Source organism: Rhodnius prolixus, unplaced genomic scaffold (genome assembly GCF_049639745.1).
Source record: "Rhodnius prolixus isolate KJV_2025 unplaced genomic scaffold, Rpr scaffold_9, whole genome shotgun sequence".
In the NCBI taxonomy this organism is placed as follows: Eukaryota; Metazoa; Arthropoda; class Insecta; order Hemiptera; family Reduviidae; genus Rhodnius; species Rhodnius prolixus.
The window spans coordinates 13,097,912-13,110,638 of record NW_027411604.1 but is presented as its reverse complement, the minus strand read 5'-3'; the positions used below and the strand labels follow the sequence as shown (position 1 = coordinate 13,110,638).

The following is a 12,727-nucleotide window of genomic DNA, read 5'->3' as shown; positions in this document are numbered from 1 at the left end:
AGTTACGTTCCCAAATATAGATGCGAGTATACCCCTAAACTGCTATACACCATCAAGAATTCAGCATCTCTTTTATAGCATAAACGGCAATCCTTAACTTGTAAACACGGCGCCATCAACATAAAAATCACTCTTCATTTAATGCCTTTAAATTGTACAGTTAGAACTAAAATGATACAGTGAAATAATTAATTAAATCCAACGAAATAATCAAAGACTTTTAAAAAAATCATTACAATTTTTCTAAAGTTTAGACTAGGTTTTTTGCACAACTACTCAATGTAGTCATTCTAATCTTTTCGCCTAGAAAACCTAAAAAAATTTGTATTGAATATTTTCTCAATTAGGTTGAAGAAAAAACAAACTTAAATTGTTTCTCAAACATAAAGTAATAGAATTACTTTTCTGTAAGGTTAGATAATATTTGATGATTGACTGTTACAATGGTCGTAGCTATGACCTCACTTCACCTATTATGTTTAACCTTTAGTACTACGAAGTTTCCATCCTAGAACACCTAGTTTATTAAATTTTAGAATTGTTTAGCTACAGCAACTGTTTATGTTTCCATCTACCTTCAGACAGATACAAAGCATACTCTGATAGTAGGATGGTTTAATTATTATAACTTCATTAAAAACAATGGGCTAACATCATAATTTATAACAATTGTTTTTATACTCATTAAGCTTTACTAAAATGTATAAAAAGTTTCTCTTAAATTAATTCAAAATTATAATATTAGCTTCCAGTTATTCTGGATTATTTTAAATTTAGATATTGTCGATCTGTTGGGTCATTAAAAAATGGTTTCATTGATTTTAATGGAAATAGTTTTGTTATAAAGTGTTTCTACGATAAAAAAATGTATTTTTATACTTGAACATGAGTAAAATAACCCAATTAGAAACGTCGTGTGCTTAATTAACTATCTAGAATGTAGATTAAACATAGAGATGTATCAACAAAGATAACAACACTAGGTATTCGAGTCAAATATTAAAGAATAATTACAATTCAACAGGATTTATCTCTGCAATCATCTTTTTACACTGTCCTTACAGAATTTGGAGGAAAACGATTCGAGCGGTGCTTTGTGGGTTTCAAATCTTGAGAAAGTCCTAAGTAAATGAACACTACTACGACCCAAGCAGTAAATGTGCTGAAATACAATATGGAAATCAAGATTCTCGTTACAAATATGGAATGGCTTTCTGCAGCTGACAGAAGCGGGAGTTTCGAACCAACATTTATAAAAAAAAAATGTTACTGTTTTAGTGACTTAATAATAGTTTCAATAGGATGAAAAATTAGTGCCAGTTTCAGCCATGATAAACTTTATTATGCCGAGCTTTTGATCTAGGGGACTAGCTCATCTTCAGGGCTAATTTACAATATACTGTTTAACATCATTAGAGGGTCTTCTGTCTTGTCTGTTCATGGACTCTTATTAGCCCTGAAGATGACCTAGTCTCTAGGTCGAAAGCTCGGCATAATAAAGTTTATCATGGCTGAAACTGGCACTAATTTTTCATCCTATTGAAAAAATGTTACGTTATTTTGCTAGGTTAAACAAAATCATATTAAATATTCATATAAAGTGTTAAAATTAATTATTATAAAAATATTAATTCCTGATGCAATTAAAACAAAAATTAAACTTGTCACATTTAATAATAAAATATTGGCAAAAGTATTGACATTAATGGAATTGTGACAAAAACCTGTCAATTCATTTCCACAGTTTGTAACCGCAAACAAAATATTCTTTTATAGAAAATTGGTGTTTTAACTAAAAAATATTAAGGAACTTACTATTTATATAATTTTATAATAAAACATTCCATAATTGCCTAGAAAAAAAGAATCGTCCACAAAAGTAGTCACTCACTTTCTGTTCATGAAACAAACTAAATAATCGGCAAGAAATAAGTAAAATTACGTGAAATTAAAGCAAATAATACTCGTACATATTAGTTAATTGAAATGAATAAGTTAACATTTACAATCTTTTAATTGAGACTAACATAAACAGTAGGCGACAAAATTAACACTAAGTTTTATGCCTAATAAGTATTTAGGATGGAAGATTTGCGAGGAATCGGTCAAATAAAACAACTCGTCTTTTTGCCAACGTTTCGACAAATATATTGTCCTCTTCAGGGCCTGGATATTACAAATACAAAACAATTTACAGAGTCAGTAACATAGAAAATCAGTAATACAAAAATAAACAGTAAAATACAATAAATTCTTTATAATTATTGAAACTTACGTGGCTATGCGGGTTGGTTGAGTTACAGAAACTAAGAGCCAGAAATGGAGAAGCAGGTATATATATACAGATATAGCGGTACTTACAAGGGAATTTTAGCAATTACAATTGAACAATATATTTGTCGAAACGTTGGCAAAAAGACGAGTTGTTTTATTTGACCGATTCCTCGCAAATCTTCTATCCTAAGTTTAACAATTTGCGGTCACGAAAACTATATATTCATAGTAATAAGTATTATATATACCGTATAAAATACATAAAAATGCATCTCACATACATGCACATAATATACATACTCATATGCACATTTGTGTATACTCAATAGTATATACACATTTACATATCACTTCGTTTCTACATCAGTGGGTAAATGTATATTCATTACGACACGCCCGACTCTGTATACTCATTTCATCACTAATCATACAATAATAGACAGTATTTATGTATATCCTTAAACAGTTTTAAGGATCAATTAATTTATTAGAATTAATTATATTTATTATATAATTATATATGATTATATGATCCTCGAGTGAGGTAACTATAGAACTAAGCAAACTGAAGAGTAATGAGGGTAGATGTCTATGATTTTATAAGTAAGTTTCACGCATATTTATTGTATTTCTGGACCGGTTTTGGAATTTCATCCATCAGCAGAGGTAGATTTACCCAGTTTAGTGTAGAAATTTCGACTTCACTTTACGCTGCTGGATAACAAGTGTAAGGGAGGGTTAGAGCTTAAAGTTTCTTTTCGGTGCAGTTCGCAGTTTTACATCTTCTTAATGATAGTTTCTATTAAATATTTTATATATCCTGTCGAATTTACCACTGATTTTCCACCCACTAAAGCAGAATCTAAAATCGAGGGGTGAAGGTGGAACCGCAGACAGTGTCTATCTAAAGAATCTAAAAATAGAATGGAGTTCTGGAAATTTCATCTACGAGTTACGTTAAATGAGCATTTCAATTTTGGATTGTGTCTAGACAAACTTGATTAGTAAATTCTATAGTTATACGTATTTACATCGTTCTATTTTAATGTTCTCTATTCTGAATAGATTAAAGGTTTCGACAGTTCATCATACTGCACAAAACTATAAACTCGCAGATCGAATGTTATATATATAAATATATGTTCAGATAATAGAACATATTATTTGACATTCTTCCTTCCTATCGTCGTAGTAATATGTTAAATGTCGGAAATCTATAATTGATGAATGCATTTCATTTAAGTGTAATGTCACATCTGCAGAAGGACTAAGTAAGGTCAAAGGTAACTTTCAGCTGTTTTGGCATTTCCAACGAAATTTTGTACTTCTAAAGTGATTTAGTATAAAATTCATGCACAATATGCACTATTGGTTTTTTTGTTTTGCGATTTGTTATTATTGTGAATATTACTAATTGAAAGCCCGCTTTTTTGATTAACCAAAAACACAAATCAATGATTTGTTGGCCCATCTTAAAGCGTACAGAAGACCCAATTACCACTTTCGAATTTCCATATTATTTTTAACTTTAGTTTTAGAGCCGTAAATTTTTAGTATTTTTTAAATAATTTATTAAGTTACTTATAGTCGGTATATAAATATATACAATAAGTAAATCAGGAAGTTCTGAGATCAATTGGTACGTGAAAAGCAAGAGGAAAGAAACTACCCAGTGGTAGCACTCTCTGCGGGATGTGATGATCTTTAGGTCTGAAGACCTCAAGGAAGTTGCGGGGCCACTGGCGATTCAATCGGCGAGGAGGATTGTTAGGGATGTCAGAGGAGGCGAGAGACTGTACAAGAGGATTTGAGCAAGTAGAGAGAGCAGTATGGAATTTTAGATATTTAGCCTTGGCGTGTTGGTCTATGAAGGGAATGTTGAGGTCGTAGTGAAGAGTGAGGTTAGTCACCATAGAAAGGAGCGTCAGCTATCTGTCGGCAGTAGTTTTGATTGAAATGTTTGTACTGTCCGTATGTTTGTAGGTTTGGCTGAACCCCAGATAGCTCTAGTCTCTAAGTCCACAAAGGTTTAAGAATAGTATAGTATATTAAGCGTTTGAGTTCAATAGGTAATTTGCAGCGTCGTCCAAGAAGTCTGTAAAGCAGTTTAGCACGTTTCGTCAATGCTAGTCTTTTAATTTAGAAATGTAAATTTAAGAAACTGTCGACATTTAATTAGGGCTTGTTACCGAAACTGGTCTCGAATCCTCCATACAGCCTTGGTTTCTTTCTTTATTCGTTCTGTTATTTGCATTTTTTCCTTTTAATTTAACAAAAGTTTTACAAAGTAAGGCCATTTGTTGCCTTACTTTGGCCATTAAAAATCTATAGGATTGAGTTCATTTATTGCAGACTGCAATATTGCATTGTAAATTACCGGTTTGTTAACTGAAGAACCTCCCTGGAATATTTATATAAAACATAAACAAAGAACAAACATAAAAATCAATAAAATAACGCTACATTGATTCATTAAACCAGCTGAATTCGTTGAATATTAATTTCCTTACAGAAAAATGCGTACGTATAAAAACAATATGCCCACGCAGGCCATCTACATTCATGGAATTATTAAATTTTAACATTCCGTCTACTATATCAGATATTTCTTCCTAAAAGCAACGTAATCTGAATTTATCTAGGTTATGGTTTTCTGTCATAAAATGATGGAGGTCTATCTAGAAAATGTAGCATCGCATACTCGACAATACTGGCTGTAGTTTTCAGTTCCCCAATTTAAATAAAACATTCTGAACATCGCTCTACTTGCAAGCTGAAAATCATAAGAATACTAAAAAAGTAAATATCGATCAGATAAGGTCAAATTTAAAAAAATCTGGTGCAAACTCATACCACTTTATCGTACTGAGGTTTTATCTAACAAAGTTTCTGGTAATTTTCGACATTTTGAGTTACATTTATACATCATATCAACATTGTAAAACCTTACATTACACTAAAATGTAACTACTTCAGCGAAATCTACTCTTTGAAGTTCTAGTTTAAGCTAAATCTCATTAAGAAGAAAGATGAAGATTCAGTAAAATGGTGCCTCCATTATATAGGTTTTGATCTAAACTTCATTGCCTAAGGCTAAACTTCTTATTGAAATAATATCAATTTTCAACTTATTGCGACGTTCGTTTTAGAGTTAGGTAGATATACATATGTATTGCAATTATAGACATTTGTACTTAAATATTTCTTTAATGTTAAATATATTTAAAGACTGAATGTTGGGCTGAATAATGGAACAGTTAGACGGTGGAATTCTGGAGAATAGATAAGAACAAGTCTTTCTAAAGTGGGGAATAGAATTAAGTATTGGAGAGATGTTAAGCAGCCTGAGAATAGTCAAAGATGGCTACAGAAATGGAAGTTGTAATGCCCAAAATGAAATCATATTTTAGCATTGTGAAATAGTAATGCTTCTTAAATGTGCTTTAGTGTTTTTTTGAAAACCGGTAACAAAATCACAGGGGAGAAACCAATTTCGGCACGTGAAAAAATCAAGAATGAAAAATCAAATAATTAGAAATTATTAATTCATTAAAAATATTATTATTCCAAAACTAACGAAAGCCACTCTGGGGCCTGTATAGTGACCCAAAGAAAAACAATATATACGTAGACAAATTCTAGGTTGAAAATCCAGTAAAGCTACCTAAGAATCACATATGTCCGTAAAAATTGACTTAATCAAGTCTAAACTCCCTCTCACCGTCCATCTTTTCCTACTAAGAGCCTAAACCTTTACACCCTGAACCCTTGATGGCAAAACGTTTTAGATATACGTGCCAAAAATTTGAAAATATTATACGGTGCTAAGTAGTTTTTTTAAATGGAGTTTTATTTAAACGTTCCTCTTGTAGTTTAGTATGATTTATTTATTAAATAGATCTTATCTATTCTCAAGAATGTCTTAACTTGTACAAAGTGTTGCTTTTAATAGTATGTATTGTATAATTTAAAAAAATGTATAAGTATATTAAAACAGCAATTAACATTTAAACAAGTGATAAAAGATAAATGAAATGTGTTACACATGTATTTCATAGGAATTTTATTTTTATAAAAAATTGTATTTTTGAGTGCAAACCATTAATTAAAACCGTGCCATGCAAATTTTGAAACGTGCCATCTTTGGCAAGCATACCATGGATTTGCCCTTAACAAACCATCAAAAGATGGGCGATCCTTTTCCTTATCCGTCTAACACATTATCAGCATGGGTTAATTTTCTAAATGGTGTATCTTCCTAAATGGCAAAGTCTACTGAAGGAAACCAATCTGGTGGCTGAGAGAAACCACAGCTTCTTATAAAACTCAGGGCGGTCACAATGGTATATGGTATTGAGCTATGGGGTGGAATCTCCGAAGCTTCCATTGTATTTAAACTTCAGAAGAGAGCTATTAGAACCATGATGAAGAAGAGAACTCGAGTCAGCTGCAGGCCTCTCTTCAAAGAATTAAATATATTGACGCTACCCTCAGTATTCATTTTGAAACAAGCACTGTATAAGAAAAAAGAGCCTTCAATTGAATCTAGAGGTGATAAGCATAATCACGATCTACGTAATAAAGATGATTTATGCATACCTTACAAACGACTAGTGATGTCCAATCAACTTTGCAGTGTCATGTCGGCGAGAGTATTTAATAAAATTCCCTTAAGTGTAAGACGGTTAAGTGAGAATCATTTCAAACGAACCATCACCCGTTTTTTGATGAGGAACTGCTTTTATGATATAAAAGAATTTATAAACGCAGAGTGGAGTGATGAACATTTCAAACAAGACTGAAAGTTTTAATATATAATATAAAGTTAGTTTTAATACACAGTGTGAAGTCCGTTATTCTAGATTAGTGGCATATAGTTGTTATTGTTTTTCTTATGTTTGACGTACCTTTTATATTGTATTTATGTACACAGGCAAAAAAATAAATAAATAAAAAAAAAAAAAAATAAAAAATGGAAAGCCATATAGAACTCCGTAGCCGAGATGGTCAACGCCATTGGACTTCACTAAATTCCCTGACCCGTCTCTCAGATTACCAAAACATCATTAATAGAGGATAAACTATTCTAGTCTTCAATAAAAAAAACATTATTTTCCAGTTTAGCTTTGAGATACACTGCAATTTTAACAGCAAAAATCATGACACGCTGCTGTGGAAAAACATTTTATTCCGCTTTTCCAAAGGGACTGTGCGTGACAGAAGGAGAGGACAATTGTTATTACCAAAGAAAGAGAAGGAAAATACAATAACTATGGTGTTCTCCCAGCAATGAAATCTTGCCGGCATGAAAAGCCTATGGCAGAGATATTTTCTCTTCTCGTATTTAATGGAATAGTTGTCCTTTTTTCCAAGAACTATCTTGGGAGAAGGGGGAAATCTAGATCTATTCTACCATTTAGATGGGTACAAGCATTCAGGTAATATCAAAAACAGGCCGGTTGCCCGCTTTACTAATAAATAGTTAATTAAGTAAGCAGTGGATATGGAAGAGAAGGGAAGATCGTACTCTTGGAGATGATTCATTCGCTACGTGACTAAAATAAAAACTCCCACAACCCTTTCAGTTACCCTTTCAGTTAAGCTACCCGACTCGGGGTACTTCCTTCAGACCAAAGCCGTTTCACTGACAACGATGAGGAGCCGCCCTCTCTGGTAAATATAACAAATGAAATTCTTTTACTTCCGTAATGTTTCCACTTTTATTATCTCGTTTCAAATTTACAAGGAACATCTCATCAGGTGGGTTTATAATAAGAATTTCTTCTTTTTTTATCCCTCCATGCTATATCTCTTTTCTTCAAAATTGGTTTTACATAAATTATACGCAGTAAGAATTCATCAGCTAATACTAAATTGGGCTCAGTACTGTTTGCGAAGAGTAGGTAATACTGAACAAAACTGGTCAATAAAAAGGCAACAATTATTACTAGGAACTAGGTATAAAAATACATATACTTCAGGCAAAGTGTGGATACAATAAGTACAACACAGGATGCGAAAGCTGCTCGGCATAGCCAACGCAACCGTACGGACAAGGAAGAGAGAAATCAGCCAGTGCTGACACTTTTTTCACGAATTTTAATTTGTTTGGAATTATCTAGGATAGGAGATCACGAGACCAACGTCGTTTTAGACGTTGTAGAGGACTATCAGAATGGGTTGATGAAGAAAGAGTTTCGAGCTGTTGAAGTTGGGATGGCAGGATAGGCTTCTGTGGAAATTGAGGAATCGTGAATGGATAGTTTCGGTGGCAAAGGGGATATTTAGGTCTTCGTTGAAGGTTGAGGTTAGTGTCATAATAGCAAGATGAGAGATATTGGAGGGTTTGGTTGAGCCTCACAGCTCTGATCTACGGATAGGATGAAGTAACATCTTGTAAAGGGTTAGTTTGTTGGGTGTGCTTAGTTTAGATTGAGGTCCAATCATGCGTCTTAGTTGTCCGTATCTTTTGTATAGTTGTAGTCTTTTGAATCTCATGTGGGAGTTCCATGTGAGTCTACTGTTCAAGTAGAAACCCAGGTAGCGTTCTGCGTTCGAGGTAGGGATGGGATTATTGAGAATTAAAACATTGGGCGATTATTTGACGCCTGAGCGTGAAAATTATGTGAACCCACGTGCTTTTATTAAATTTTACTAGAAACTTAATGTCATTTCGCGAGCTGGGCAAGAAACACAAAAATGTAACCTGGGCAAGCCGAAAGATAGTTTTCGGATCGTCTGGACTGGACAACTACGCATGTGCTGAAGGCGCAGAAAACCGTGCACCATTGGTATAATTCTTTAACTATAGGTAAGTATTATAAGACTAATTAAAGCAGTACATTCTTTTTATTGACAAATTTGGGTAGACTCAGTCTTGAAGCATAAAGGGAGGCTACGCCACTACTATAATATAAAACGATAGAATGGAAGACAACAATGTAGTTAGAGTAAAAAAGATAGGAGGAGATGATTATGAAAAATAGAAAACGGGGAAATTACTTTCTCAATTTCTTGGAAATCCTCTTAAAGAAAGGGAAGTTAAGCCGATTAATGAGATTATAATAAGAAAGTGAGGAGTAGGAGGAAGAGAGGTGCATTGTTGGACCGCTACTGCTCACAAAAGAGTATCATCTTGGGAGGCCCTTTCCTAGCTGGGTTGGAGGCCCTATAGAAGTGTAGTTTTCTGGGTCCATAGAGGAAGATGTATATACCCATCTAGATTATACTATTTCTCTCACAAATGAGAAAGTCCCCCTCCTCCCTTCTAACTAGCAACCCCTCAAACTCAAAAACAACAAACTATTACCACTAATACAATCACAGCCTCTTCAATTTCGTCCTGTTAAAGGATTATACAAGGGCTATAAGGCTTTAAACAGTAAACAAACTTTTAGACACATTAAAATTCCTCCCTAACTTAGCTTCCGCCACTTCATCCAAACAAACTCTACTTCATAATCCTAAACGTTAATATAAGATTAGTTTTGTCAGACTTTTTTTCTTTTTTTGTAAAACTTTTAGATGGAGGCGAAAGTCATGAAAAATTATACTAAAAAATCTTAAGGCATAAAATAAATGATTTTTATATCAGCCAATTGTAAGTAATGTTGAGAAAAAGATTTAAACAGGTCTCTGCAGTAGCGGATAATAATTTACATATTTCTTCAATGGATTACAACTTCCATAAAATATAGCCTCCCAGTTATCTGATACACGGACTAACTCTTCTTCAGCAGGGAGGATTGTCCAACTTTTTAGCCATTCTATGTCTACCGTGCCAACAATGAAAATTGCCAAGCCTGAAATATATTATTATTTCAGTTAAGTCAAACAATATTAGTATTTAATCAATTCACTATAACCAGTATTAAAGTAAGTAAAGTAATTGCCTATTTTTTTTTGTAGGCGGGGCTTAACGTCCAACTACCAATTACATGTCGTCGACGGGGGGGCGGAAGCTCATACTTTACTGCAAACAATTTTTTCTAACCAATAAAAAGTAGTCATACGCGGGATATTCGAATTGGAGATCTCCCACTTACAAAGCCAAGCTCTTCACACTAGACCAGCGGTTCCCAACCTGGGGTACGCGTACCCCTAGGGGTACGCAAAAAAAAGTTATTATGGCGGGAGATATAAAAATTATACAGATATATTATTAATGAGAAAAAAATTATATAATAAATGATTCCTACAACTTAATTACGAAATTATTATAATAATACTGAATAACATACAAATTGACAAGAATTAAGTACTCATTCGATACTGCAGTATTTTTTTAAAAGTAAATATATTTGTATATCAAAAATTATTAAATGATTTCTTGAAAATGTAAAAATTGCGAAAAAATGTGGCTTTAGTTTAGACTAATATTAGACATGGCCCGCATATAATTTACTTCTTTATTAACGCTTTGCTGTTTCAATTTACGGCCCCAGCAATAGTTATTGGTTTGAAATGTTTACCTATTCATAAATGATTTTTTTTAATAGGAACATATCATATGTATATGTTCTTTACAAGACACATTATATTCAGATTGTTTTGCTGTTAATTTAAAGTTACAATACGTAAAATCAAGAATACGATTACAGTGGAACCTCGCATAACGAGCACCTCTCTTAACGAGTAATTCGCATAACGAGTAAAACAAATTGATTCTTATAGCGAGCGATGTTTCGCATAACGATAGTTTTCTAATGACATTTCGCTGACTGCGCAGTTTTCGCTGACTCATCGAAAACTGCGCATTCTTCGATTAGTCATTCCTGTTTACGCATATGCGTTTCATATTCTCCACGTATCTAATGCAGTGATACAGTCGAAACCGAACTTCACCGAATGAGTGGTGTATAGGGGAAGTCCATATAGTGATATTTGTGTTTAAATATTATTGTGTTTATTTTGTTATCCCTCTAACAAAATGGCTTCGAAAAGAATTAAAATAACGTTAGAATTGAAACGTAAAATCATTGAGAAACGAGAAAATGGTGTAAATGTGGCTGATCCCCTTTTATTTTAATTTATATGAAAAAAATTGTTTCGCTTAACGAGTATTTCGCGTAACGAGTAAGGTTCTGGAACGAATTATGCTCGTTAAGCGAGGTTCGACTGTATTTATTTTTTTATTTATATATATTATATATATATATATGTTAGGGGTACACACTAAGGAAACAATCAGGTAAAGGGGTACACTAATGAAAAAAGATTGGGAACCACTGCACTAGACCAACATTATGCAGTTAGTATTATTCTTTAACTATTAATATTTAGGACTGAGATAGCGAAGATTCGGTCAAAATAAAACCTAATCCTGTAACTCAAACAACTCACATAACCTTGCCCTGAGAAAGACAACAAACCTGTCAAAATGTTGGTTTTCAAAAACAAGAGAGTTGTTGTTCTTTTTATTTTGATGGAATCCTGCGCTAGTTATTTCAATCCTAAATATTGTACAATTAGTTTAGAGATGCCACGATAGACCGAGCTGGTTAGAGGCGAGACCTGCTTAAGCTAAGAAATATTGTATTGGGTTCGTTTCCGGGTCTAGGCCTATAGTAAAGCATGTTTGCCAGACGCCTCAGTCCACACCTGTTTAGGTAAGTTGTGAGTAAAGCCTGCCTGATGAAATAGGCAATTACTTTACTACACAGTTAGATCGAATGTCTAACTTATCTACATCAACATGGTTCACCATTTTTACAGGAAATAGTACAATTTTATTCAGGAAATTCTAAAAAATAAATTCCAAAAAGTGATAACTTATTGAGGCATCCTCAAGTCATCTAACCGAATTATTAAATTTAAACTTCTACAAATTTGACGTTTTTGAGTTAAGGTACCTCCACCCACACCGCAATAAGTTAAAAACGCATTTTTTTTTCGGACTCAGGGGGAGTCCTCAAAAAAAATATTTCCCGTGAAATTGAGAATTACCTAATTGGAAAAGTGGAAAACCTTTTTTGTTTTTTTAAAGAACATCTTTCCCAAAGTTGTGAGACTTGCCAACAGATTCAATATTTAATTTCTTTAACAATTTATTAAAATTTCCGTCAGTGTACACATACTTATTTAAACAGAAATAAACAAACAATGGCCGGCTGAAATTAAATAACTCGAGCTATTATTTCTGTTCGCCCGACCGTTACATTATTAATTAAATTTATTTTCTTCGCCATTCTTTACATTTGATTTTCCTACTTTTCCTTTTTATTTATACATCTAGCTTTTCTTTCATCCAACCAAACTTGCTCTAGATTAATAATATTTAAAAAAAACAATAAAGTTAATTAAAAATTGTTAATGTAGATTCTTAAAAGCCGCCATTTCTTTTCACGTTCAGTAATTGAGACCACTAATTACAGTACAGATATTTACATTTATTTGTATGCAAATTGTGGAGAGGACAATTTTAAAAGATAAATAAGTGCTTACTAGAACAAGG

The 12,727-nt window shown here is 33.0% G+C and overlaps 1 protein-coding gene across 4 annotated transcripts in view; it reads right to left on the bottom strand.

Moving 5' to 3' along the window:
* Nucleotides 1-12,727, bottom strand: part of LOC141453907 (uncharacterized) — a 637,650-nt gene that overhangs the window by 156,473 nt on the left and 468,450 nt on the right. Inside the window, exon 1 of one of the 4 annotated variants that reach the window (XM_074127533.1) lies at nucleotides 6,874-7,112. The exons of the other annotated variants lie outside the window; for them this stretch is intronic. The gene's annotated coding sequence lies outside the window, so the exon portion shown is untranslated. Of the gene's footprint in view, nucleotides 1-6,873; nucleotides 7,113-12,727 lie in introns of those variants that run through there. 4 annotated transcript variants of the gene reach the window in all.